This window comes from Chanos chanos, chromosome 2 (genome assembly GCF_902362185.1).
Source record: "Chanos chanos chromosome 2, fChaCha1.1, whole genome shotgun sequence".
Taxonomy (NCBI): domain Eukaryota; kingdom Metazoa; phylum Chordata; class Actinopteri; order Gonorynchiformes; family Chanidae; genus Chanos; species Chanos chanos.
The window spans coordinates 4,581,272-4,594,028 of NC_044496.1; positions in this window are offsets into that span (position 1 = coordinate 4,581,272).

The following is a 12,757-nucleotide window of genomic DNA, read 5'->3' on the forward strand; positions in this document are numbered from 1 at the left end:
ACTAAATCCCAACTACATCAGCTGAGATCTGTAGGAGCATTTGTGTGATAGGACTTTGTGTGATAAATAATGTAATGTGCTCTTAGTTCATCTTTCGCTGAAGCATCCTACAGAGGATGCAGGGCCAGAAATGGGCGTAGTTTTGAAACAGCCTATGAAAGATGCAGAGTCAGAAATGGGCGTGGCTCTTAAAAACAGCCTATGGAAGATGCAGAGTCAGGAATGGGCGTGGCTCTTAAAAACAGCCTATGGAAGATGCAGAGTCAGAAATGGGCGTGGCTCTTAAAAACAGCCTATGGAAGATGCAGAGTCAGAAATGGGCGTGGCTCTTAAAAACAGCCTATGGAAGATGCAGAGTCAGAAATGGGCGTGGCTCTTAAAAACAGCCTATGGAAGATGCAGAGTCAGGAATGGGCGTGGCTCTTAAAAACAGCCTATGGAAGATGCAGAGTCAGAAATGGGCGTGGCTCTTAAAAACAGCCTATGGAAGATGCAGAGTCAGGAATGGGCGTGGCTCTTAAAAACAGCCTATGGAAGATGCAGAGTCAGAAATGGGCGTGGCTCTTAAAAACAGCCTATGGAAGATGCAGAGTCAGAAATGGGCGTGGCTCTTAAAAACAGCCTATGGAAGATGCAGAGTCAGGAATGGGTGTGGCTCTGAAACAGCCTATGGAAGATGCAGGGTCAGGAAAGGAGCGTGGTTCTTAAAAACAGCCTATGGAAGATGCAGAGTCAGGAATGGGTGTGGCTCTGAAACAGCCTATGGAAGATGCAGGGTCAGGAATGGGCGTGGCTCTGAAACAGCCTATGTAACGTATGAAGTCAGACATGGGAGTGGCACTGCAGCGTACCTTCCTCAGTATAGAGGCTTACAGAAGATCCTACTATCATCTAAACAGCCCAAACTACAGCAGGGTCCTCTGTGTGTGTGTGTGTGTGTGCGTGCGTGTGTGTGTGTGAAATGAAATGAAATGAAAAATGAATCACTGCTACATTAACTGTGACTACAGCTTAAATTAATTAATTAATTTATTTATTAATTAGAGCGACCAGAACTCCTCGCTCATTTTTATAATATAAACTGCCTCAACTAACAGACTCTGCGGCTCTTTGTAATGACGTTACAATAACATGGACGTCAAAGTAATATGGTGATATTGCTCTTCTGCGTCTTGAATTGTTTTTTTTTTCTCTGGCTGTGAAATCATAATGTCTTCACTCAGACTCTTCTCCAGACAAAACAGAGGAGGAGACAGCCTCCTGATAAACCTGAGGTCAAATCATTACCATCAGCATGTCTGCTCCCCCCCCCCCCCACACACACACACACAAAAAGTTCCCATAGCCTCAGAATGGAAACTGAAAGAATATGTTAGTCTATTCGATGTCAGCCGCTTACGTTTTCTTCAGCACTGAGACACTGACTGAAGTCAACACCTCATTTTTTATTGTTGTCAAACTATACCTTCACGACTGAGTCCAGGGTAAATGTTCCATGACCGTCGAGCACAGCTGTTAGCATCTCAGACACAGAAATGGGTGGCATCTCCTCCAAATCTCTAGGCTGAAAAAAAAAATGTAAATTTCCTTTCCATTAAGAACTAAAATGGCAGGAACGCTCAACTTTTAGCATTCATGTGGCATGAGTGTGTGTGTGTGTGTGTGTGTTTGAGTCTGTGTGTGTGTGTGTGTGTGTCTGTGTGTGTGTGTGTTTGTCCGTGTGTGTGTGTGTGTCTGTGTGTGTGTGTGTTTGTCCGTGTGTGTGTTTGTCCACGTGTGTGCTTGTGCGTGTGTGTGTCTGTGTGTGTTTGTGTGTGTGTCTGTGTGTTTGTCCACGTGTGTGCGTGTGTGTGTGTGTGTGTGTGTGTGTGTGTGTGTGTGTCTGTGTGTGTGTGTTTATGTGTGTGTGTGTTTGTCCACGTGTGTGTTTGTCCGTGTGTCTGTGTGTGTGTGTGTGTGTGTGTGTGTGTGTGTGTATCTGTGTGTGTGTGTGTTTGAGTCTGTGTGTGTGTGTGTGTGTGTGTGTGTGTGTGTCTGTGTGTGTTTGAGTGTGTGTGTGTGTGTGTGTGTGTGTGTGTTTGTGTGTGTATGAGTGTGTGTGTCTGTGTGTGTGTGTGTGTGTGTGTGTCTGTGTGTGTTTGTGTGTGTATGAGTGTGTGTGTCTGTGTGTGTTTGTCCGTGTGTGTGTGTGTGTGTATTTGTGTGTGTGTGTGTGTGGCTGTGCATGTGTGTGTGCATCTCCGGCTGTCACTTTCACGCCTAAAGCATGAAAATCCGCCTTTTGCTCTTCCCATCTCCTCTCCTGTTTCCAGAGAGAGGGAGAAAGAGAAAGAGGGTATACCCGGGCTGAAAGGAGCCTGCAGCAGGGTGCCTTAATGGAGTTTCATGCATTTCAGTATATATGCTCAGCTATACTAATAACACACATGCCACATATATTGGCAGCAGCCACATGTATCAAAAGGAAACAAAAGAAATAACAAAATAAATATTGAAAACAACAAAGTATCCCTTTTTTTTCTCTTAAATATTTTACAACAGACTATTTGAAGTCCAGAGGCTAAATCGAGGCGAATGTTGAAATGACAAATTAAAAGCCTACAGCTTTGCTTTCTTCTGTCTGACAAAGGGACACCTTTAGCATAGTTACTGCCAAAGAACCCACCCGGATGCTGTTATAGTCGTTCCTCTGTTTGATTCAAGGGTTGTTGTTTTTTTTTTTCTTTTTTCTTAATATTCCCACAGCTCCCTGTTCATCATTCATTAGTGCAGCTTCAACACTCCGTCAGTGGTATAACCATATGATTACATGTAATGTAAAGCTGACAGGGAGCAGAGAGTCTTCTGCAGGTCTGTTCCATCTCTGCACGGTGAATACATATGCCATATCTAGCAAACATTCATGGGCAATATCAAAGAAAGGACAGCGAAAGAGAGAGAGAGAGAGAGAGAGAGAGAGAGATACGTGTTTGTGTGTGTGTTCAGCTTGCTGAGTTATAAAGGCTAGAGCAACCTGAGGCTACTTATTAGCAGTCTGCGCCTGTAGCAGACAGCGTTTGACTAAAAGCTCGTGGATTGATGTGAGTTTTATCTCTCCCCATCGCTGGAGATTCCCGGCGTCGGGTCTTTCGACCTGCCCTCTATCAGCCGCTACCTCGTCGCGTAAACATCACATCAGCTTTTTAACCCAGATCTGCCCTTCTGTTCTCCCCTTTATAACAGCCCTCTGGGTGAATCTGTGATGGGAGCAAAGCTCCTTGACTGTCAGTAAGGCTGTATGTTGATGTGGCACATACATTAAGAGTGTTCAGCCAGACACGGTGACAGTTTGAGCTCTCTGTGGTCTCACTGTTACTGGGGCTATCTGGTTTTCTATGAACACATGACTGCATGGAGCCAGCTGAGAGCATTGTCAATGCTCTGTCTCTTTCACTGCATGCAGTGAACCGACGAAGAAGTCAAAACACTCATCAATATTTTAAAATGTAATTTAACACGCAAAATGCAGACACAAATTTTTGGTGAGATGAGCCATCACTATGTGTCTGAAGTCATTACGGGGGGAGGAGGGGGTGGTGTTAAAAAGTGTATTTTGCGAGAGGGAGTGGCTCTGTGTGGTTCAGTCAGAATGCATTACTTCTCTGATCAAGAGCGCTGCTCTTTCCAATTGACAGGGAACATACTGCCCTCTTGTGGCCAGAATACATAAATTGTTCATCATTACAGCCATTTGAAATGATGAAAAAATATCAAATATCTCTACACTGAAGTTTATATCTTATAATTTACATAAGCCATAAAAAAACTACCATAACATTTAAAAAAGACAAAGTGGGAAAAACACATTTTCTGTGCCGAAGATCACGCTTATATTGTTTTAGCTCTTCCAACACTCAACACAGAGAAAAGCCAGCACTGGCTATTTTCAAACAGGAATTCAGTACAGAGGGAGGAGTCTCCACATGTGCAGAGCTGTTGCTCACTGACATGTTTGAGGGCCTTAAATCCTCGATCTGGACCTTACTGATGCACCTGATGCCTTTGGCCCACAATGAACACAGAGAGAATCTAAGCCAATCTCATCCACGCGACTTGTGAGGCAGAGACGCAGAGAGGCGTTAGCTATGAGAGCTCCCTGGAGAGTCCTAAATCCATTATCATGCTTCCAGAATCTAATTACGACCCGAGTTTAATGACTGAGTTAGTGCACACAGAACGTTATTGAACATAAAGGCAAAATATGATTGTTAGAGATTTTGCTTTGTTTTGTTTTGTTTTGTTTTGTTTTTTTCTTTCTTTCTTTCTTCTATAAGTCATTAGCTAGATGGGGCCAGTTTCAGCATCCTGGATATTTTGTCTTCGCCTTCTGCTGCTGATGTACAAACAATGGTCTTCAACTTTCATGTTCATGTTTGTTTTCCATTTTTATTGTAGCAGCCTGTCTACCTAAAGTCATGTGCAGTTTACGTACTGAATATTACGTACCAAAACAAAGGATCTACTGGATTTGTTTAAAAAGATGTGTGGGGCCGGTGAAAGAGCGTTTAAAGCCAAAAATAACATTTTTCCACAGGCAAACCAAAAAATCCATATGGTACCGTATTTGACGTGCCATTTATGTACAAACAAAAGATTAAATCGGGTAAATTAAAAAAAAAAAGCGATTCTCTCCACCGCTCACTCCTCTCACAATGCTGTGGGCGTGTATGTGGATGTGCACGAATCAGTGAAATCCCTAAAAGTCTCTCGGAAAGCGACTCCAATCGCCACTGTGTCCGGAGAGGTCATGGTGCAGTCATTTCATTCGCCTTAGAGAAGATTAACGTAAATAAGCCCGAGGCAAAAACAAGCCCAGCGGTTTCCAAGTAATTATGGATTGCAGATGGGAGAAGAACGATCGGCCAGCGTGACACACGCGCGTGTCGTCGTGTTTTTAGACCACGATGTTCAGTGACCACAGGAGCTGGGTCTAATGTGCCTCACCGCGAGGAACGCTGGCCAGGCTTAACGCTGTCTCTGCTGAGCTAACAGGGCCAGAAACATCGAGACATACCCCGTCTTTAATCAGCTCCTGCCGACTACTCCGTTTCCGACGACAACGGTCAGCGACTGATACCGTCACCCTGTTCCTATCATTATTCTTTCGTCCGATTTGTCCTTGCTTACACTCAGATTACACTTAGACGAACTCATCACTCTGACACGGACGTTGGATGTTTTTTAAGGACACATGGGTGTTAAATTAGCAACGACATGTGCAGAAAACATCAACTAGGCGGACTTAACGGGTCAGGACTAATGATCAGTGTGTCCACAGAAAATTCCAGCAGTCCTACGCGCCCACACACAAGATCAGTGAGAGTTTGGGCCGACACATAAAGTCAATCCAACATGCGATGAAAGAGACAGACTTCACAGACACTACACCTCGTTAATCTCACAAGCTAACGAGGTCCACAATCGCTACCGCTGATAAGAGACTGGCAGCACCGCTGCACTCCAGATCGGCTCCCCAGTGGCACAGCAGTGGGGAAAAAAAAAAAAGTCCCCTCGTTTCGTCCCTGCGAAGTGTAGACAGATGTAGGCCGCAGTAGCTCATGTCCCTATCGAGGCCGCTGCTGGCCAACCTTCATCTCTTGGGAGATCCTGTCTTTTTCTCGCTTCTCACAGCGGGGTAGTGCAGACAGCTCAGACTAAACTGCAGGAGAATTACCCGGATAACAACTCAGCTCTCGCACTGAGACACAAGCGTTGTCATCTCACCTACTGTTCTATTGTACTCGACACAACTGTCTGTATAGCATGCTAATTACCACTCCACTAAACACTGACTCATTTCAGGCACGTTTCAGTCAGGCCTGAATTTAAGTGGGAAATTCTAATTCCTTTGACAATGTCCAGATGAAAAGGCCATCCTCCTCTGCCGGACACCACATTGTGCAAATATTTACTTGCCTAAAATGAGATCTGCGAATGAAAAATTCTGATTCAAAAACCAAGATTCAGTACAAATGTGCACAGATGGAATGTCAAAAGCGTGAAAAATGAAGAAAGAGTATGTACACACACAAAGCAAAGACTCCTTCCATGTGTATACTATCTGTGATATCAGGAAGTAAAGCACTTGTATGTGAAAATCTTATCGGTGAGATTGCCGGGGGGTTACAACAGGCTGTCTACAGCAGGACTAAGATGGTCAAAAGTTTCCACATAAATGTTGCTGTTTCTCTGTGAAGCTCTGTGAGGCAAATATGGTTACTACAGCCATAACAGCAACGCCAAAGGCACCAAAGACATAACCAGTGATGGAAACACCGGCTCCAGTTCTATCAAAAAACGACCGTCTGCGAAGTTTAAAAACTATCAAAATCAGTTTCGACCAAACTAAACTCAAGGCCTGAGCTGACACCGGTGCTTCATTCGTTTATTTATTTAACTTTTCTTTTTTTTTTTTTTTTTCTCAGTACATCCCTTGAGCTGCTTCACAAGAGTATATAAAATACTGAGGTCCTAAACAGCTACTCTAAAGTGTGTGCACTTGCTTTCACTGTGACTGCTGATGAAACACCCTGATATCCCATGACTGATGTACCAGTGGTCTAACCTCAGCCACGCACGAGACAAAAGAGCACTAATTATTTATCAGTAGCAAAGACTAATGTAATGAGTGAAAGTTAATTGAATCTCTCAAGTATGAAAGGATGTGAGGGAAATGGCACATTGTCTAAAAGGCCGAGACAAAACGAATCGTGAGAAACGTAGTCTGCATTTCAGTTTCTAGTCTGTCAAAAGGAATTAAGTAGACACACAGTCATATAACGTTCATGGCTGTCTGTTTGGAATTCATCGGTATCAAAGCCAAGCAGAGACAAACCAAGACACACACGGCATCAATACAAGTGAGCAGAGAACAATAAAGATATTTACTCCTTCCTACACCTTACCAAGACGGTTTGCAGCTGTATCTCAGGAAATATAATGGGTTAATGAGGAAACATCGTCAGTTCAGAACCAGACGAAACAGTAAAACTGAAAAGGAAGTTGCATGCAACAGGAGAGTTATCAGCCCTAGTCTTCTGCAGTATTCAGACTGTGACGGTCGGATACTGGTTTCAGCTGCAAATCTAGCTGTGCAAAATCAAGTTTTTCCACACACTAATTCTGAAAATTCATACAAAACAATCATGGTTTCTGAGCCGGGCATGCTTCCTAAATTTAATAAATTGTTCTTTACTGTTTTTGCAAAATTAAATTGAGAAAAATGTAATCATTATGAAATTCTCAAAAGAGGGTTTCTTTCCATCTTCAATATGGTAGCCAGCCGTTGGGTACATCAAAACACACCATAACCCATTTCAGTTTGAATTCTCATCGCTCGCAGACCTGATGCTCCCAGTGCAGACAGTGCCTCCTCCCGACAACCCTGACTAATGCTAATCTAAAAGCGATAATCCCAAAGAGACCTTGCACTGCGGATTACACTTTACAGGGCTACAAAAGGCTCACTTATCACAAATGCTCAAAGGAGCAGTCCCCTCGTCAGTGCAGGAGTGACTTAGACCACTTATTGTCAAACTGATGCGCAACCGTGAATGGGGTAAACAAGCGAAGACGCCTCATGAGACAAAACTGCATTGTGTTGATACATCGTTTCTAAGTGGAACTCGCAAAGGTCATTTTAAATCTCAGATTCCCATTTTTCATTATTCATGTATTTTAGCCATGGTACTTGAGGCTTTTTTCTCTCTCCAGAAAGTATGGCCGTAGGACAAGACAGTGTTAGCAAACGGTGTTACTGAGGATATGTTTTTATTTTTATTCTAATGGTTGCTGCGCTTCTCTGTGGGTTAGACTGAACTCATTTCAGGTGAGTTTGCTGGTCTTTGACAACAATGGGCAGATCCATTATAGCACCATGGGAGAGATAAATGCCTTTGTATGTATGGCAATTACAATTACATCACCATATGGAAAACGTAAATTTGTACACCATTACCTGACAAATCACCCGCTTCAAGACGAAGATCAATATGTCAGATTGGAGGCAGCAGGGAAAATTACATTTCTAATTGAACCTATTATTCCTTTGAAATACACACGCGCGCGCACACACACACACACACACACACAAACACATACCACCAGTTTCATCAAATTCTCACTGATTATATTCTCCCTGTTAGTTTCAACTGGTCTTCCCATAAATCTAACACTCACGTACTTCATACTGCTCACTGCCAAATACTGCAGCCTCCAAACTTAATTCCTGCTGTCAGTGCACACCCTACCTGGACAGTACCTTGTACACAGAGGTTTGGATCGGTGTTCTTCTAATAGGAGAGGCATCGAGTGTGCGGCAATCTGATCATTCCCATACTTCTCATTCCACTGTGATAAGCCTTCACACCACCTCTGCATCCTCAAATAGGCGTAAAAACTTTCTAAGGCTGTGTCTTTGAAAAGCTAAAACCGTCAGAGTCTCCTTCTCTAATTCGCATCAGAGAGAGACAGAGCCGCGTCTTGGGACTGGTCGTATTGACTTTTTTTCAGGGATGCAATTTTCCCTTCTAAAACACACTGCTTAAATCATGATTGGATCGAGGAGATGAAATTATGCCCCCCCCCACCCCCCCACCCCCCAAGCCAGAGGCAGAATCTCCTGCAGAGAGATACTTGAGCAAGGTAACTAATGCCACTTTGACTCGCAGACCAAACCGAATAGCAGGGGTGAAAATGGCAGCTGTTTAGCATTTCAAGGCTGCCCCCCTCTGTAGCCTCATTCGAAGAGCAAGACAGAACTTAAATGTAACCTGCCTAAGAGCAGAGTAGCGTACTGAACCTTATCTGTGTCAATTCCTGCATCTGGCTTCCTGATGGAAACTACCTTTTTTTTTTTTATATATATATATATAGAGGTCTGCTCATCTCAAGCCTCAGTGGCATCAAATATACGACTAATCCACCTCTGAAAGATTCTGTTTAATGCCTTTGGTTTACCCTCAACATCAACTTGGCACCATCTCACCTCACTGCGCAGACATCCCATCAAAACCTATTCGAATGATTCATCAGTATAGACACGGATTGAGCTCACGGGAGTCTGCGATGTCCATTGCAGATCAGCCGCATGAAATTAACTGGGAGATCACAGCTGCGTGTGAAAGTGATGACCGATGAGCAAACTGCAATCATAACACACAAATACCAGCTGCAGTCCTAGTGTAAATGCACGCACAAAAACAAAGGTTTATCTGTTCGTCGTAAGCTGTTTTGACACAGGCCCCTTGTACGTGTTTACTTCTGTTTGTGACTAAAGTAACATTGAATTATGTGTTTTGTCTTTCTCTGCGTTTATCTTCTCTGGATCACTGGGCTGCATGGAAACATAATAGAAGTTTTTGAAAATAGAGGAGATAAGCTAGACAAGAAAAAAAAAAATAGCAAAATATTCCTCCTTAAGACACATTCTTTTAGCACAGTGCACAAAAACAAAAAAAAAAAAATTCGTATGTTGGGACTACTGCTGAAAATGGTATGGAGGTTTATCTCGTGGTTGTGTAATAAATGTTTTGGCAGAGAGGCGTTCATTTCATTACTGTTTTAAATGGGTAGTAGAAAGAAAAATGTGCATGTTTTTCAAACCACTCCTGAGCGTCTGTGTAACTAAAACAACAAAACACCGTTGAAACATATTTTATTCATGAAGGTTTGTCAAAGAAATGAATATTCAGACACTAAATGTTTACTTTGTCTCCACACTGCTCTGGTGTATTGGACAGCAGGTGCCTGCTTATTAATTGATCTCAGTGGATCTGTGGATGGTATTACAATCTAAAACTCCTTACGGTGGCTCCGTTCAAACTACTTCTGGAAACCTGAAGAAAACTGGGTGACAGACCAAGAAATATGATATCTCTACTCACGGTGCTGCAGCATGTAATTTTGTTTGTTTTTAATTTTCACTTTTTTCTCCTGAAATATCCCTTGAAATATTTCTCCCCCTTTCAAATATTTCTCTTAAACTTCCTCTCATGTCTATTTTTTTGTTTTACTACTGTGAATTATATTTGCTTCTGTGTTTGACATTCAGTTTTTAAGTAAGACAAAGACTGATTGATTTTCATATCCGGTGAAGAACTGTTATTGAATAGTCCATTTGTCCAATAGTCCGTATGTCCGTTTTCATACCCTTGGCTAGCTTTTACTGCCATGCCCAAAGTGTTTCTCATTTGCACCACCTGCTGGTCAGATGGGGTCATAACTACACATGTGATTTTCATAAAGCTGTGTATGCAGGTGGGATATTTTAGCAGCCAAACATGTGACAGCAGTTAAACAAAGGAGGTTTGACTTTTTTTTTTTTTTTCCCCACAAATCATATTTCCACAAATTTGTTCATTTGCACCTACCCTCTCACTTGAATGTTTTTTTTTTGTTTTTTTTTTAGTACAGGCCATTAAACAGCTGTCTGTAAAATATCAGTCTAAAGAGGCAATTCACCACTAGGAGACACCAAAGACAGATCCCCTCTGTATTTCTTTAATCCAGTGGATTCATGCTGCACATGCAATGTCAAACCTTGCCTTTCACCTCGGGATAATAAATTTACATTGACACCTACAGCTTTCCATGCAAGAATTCATTAATCTTTTATAAACGTACATCAATAGCAGTACGGTCAGGAAGGCCACAGGAGGGGAAGTCTGACAGACAGTGTGTTTATGAGGACTGAGTATACTACTCAATGACACAACAGCATAAATTAGGTGCCTGTGTTTGACAGTGACATCCCCCACCCCGCGGCTTTCGGAACAGATGAAAGGGTGGCACAACCTCATTGTGCAGGCAGGAAGGGGGGGGGGGGTTTGGGTGGGAATCAGGGCGGGGGGGTGTGTATCATGTCAGTTCGTGAAGAGTTAAGACAGCGCGAAGGTATGCTCACCTGCTACGTTTAGGGTTGATGTGAGAAGAGTGGTCTTCTTCACTTCACTGATCATCTCTTCCCTCACCTACTGTTCGGCCCCATCACTCAGCCTTTTACTAATGCAGGGGATGAGGGGCAGAACAGCAGTGATCAGAGAGAGAGAGAGCGAGAGAGAGAGAGAGAGAGAGAAGAGAAACAGACAGCTGTGTGCATTTAGTTTCCGCGCCTCAGAAAGATCGCATGAGGGAAGAAGTTCCTCATGGGAGAAATGACCTCATATCCATCTGTTTAAAGGCTTGCATTTACACTCAAGGACAACTGTTCTTAATCAGACACTTTGACGATGTTGCAAAGGAACGCTATCACCTGGCAATGCCGAAACAGGATGCATTACCAAAGCTGTCTCCATTCAGCACAAAGCACCTCTTTTCTGATTTTATTACATAAAAAAGAGAAAGAACATTACATTTACTGTGTCTAATGCTTGTAATTGCACAGCAAATCAAATGAGTGCATCTTGTAGTCTGTAGTAGAGTCCTGAGCCTAACACTCAGTTAATCCAAATCTTAGTGCCTATGTTAGCACAGTCTTATTCACCTGCAGACCTTAACCTGTTCCTCTTGTCTCTTCATTTTCTTCCTTTTTTATTATTATTTGGTGAGAAGATGGTGTTGTGGGGTAAACAACTAATGCTGACCTAAAATCATGTTGCTATGAATAATTTATCTATTCAGTGCACACTTTACTATATTGTGTGTCAATCTGTGATAGTAGCGGTTACCCATAACAGACAATTGATTGACACCTGGCTTTGAATTACAGCGTGTCGAATCTACTTTTCACGATTTGAAAAAAAAAAAAAAAAAAACTTTGACAGTAGTTATCAAGTGTTACTCAGTAGAGTAAACTTGGAATGCTTCTTTACATTGATACTAGAGCAATAAAGCAAGATATTGTATGATCTCAGTGTTTGCACTCACTGTACAGTTCCACAACAATAGCATAAATAAAACCATCTTACATTTGTCACATTTAGAAATTACTAGAATCATTCTTTTACCCATACGCATGTCAGACTCAGAGGAATAATTAAAATGAAAAAAAAAAAAATCTAGAATACCGTGCTCGGGGGGGGCGGATCTGCAGTATTGCCGTCGTCACCGCAAAGGCATAACGTATGCTGCAACGGTGCATTCAGAGCTGCAATAACTCAGGCGATTTCCGGGAGAGGGGCTCATAATATGCAGTTTTGACAACTTTGCACTGAGTAACGTACCGAAATTAAGTAGTCCGTGATTGAAACGTTGATGCACACGCGGGTCCATGACCTTAAGTGCTTTCGAGGACCTTTAAATTTGTGTTTTAGGGAAAGGGTAGACGTCATAACTGTCTGGTCAATGTAAAAGTGGTCAGCTGCGTTTCTTTGTATAATGTAGAGTTTAAGTGAATTACCTCAGAAAAAAAAACAATTTTATCGATTACGGGTTGACTACTTAAAAAAACTGCGTGCTGATTCAGGAAATAGGACTACGAGCACCTGAAGCATCAGTGAATCACTGTTTCTCAAATCAGCTACGGCACTTGAGCGATTCAGCATTGAGGTTAACGTGGGAGGAAGAGATCTTTTCGCAATTGCCATTTGAGAATCTCAAAGCTTTTCAATAGACTGCGTAGTTTGTCCCTTTACTCATCTTTGCATGTTTAAAGATTGAAACCAGTTTCTGTACTATTCAGATAGGAGACTCAACGTTCAGGATTGTCTACATTTGGAAAGTGAGAACATTCATAATTTGTGGAAAAGGGAACGTGTTTGCAATCACACGACTAAAATCT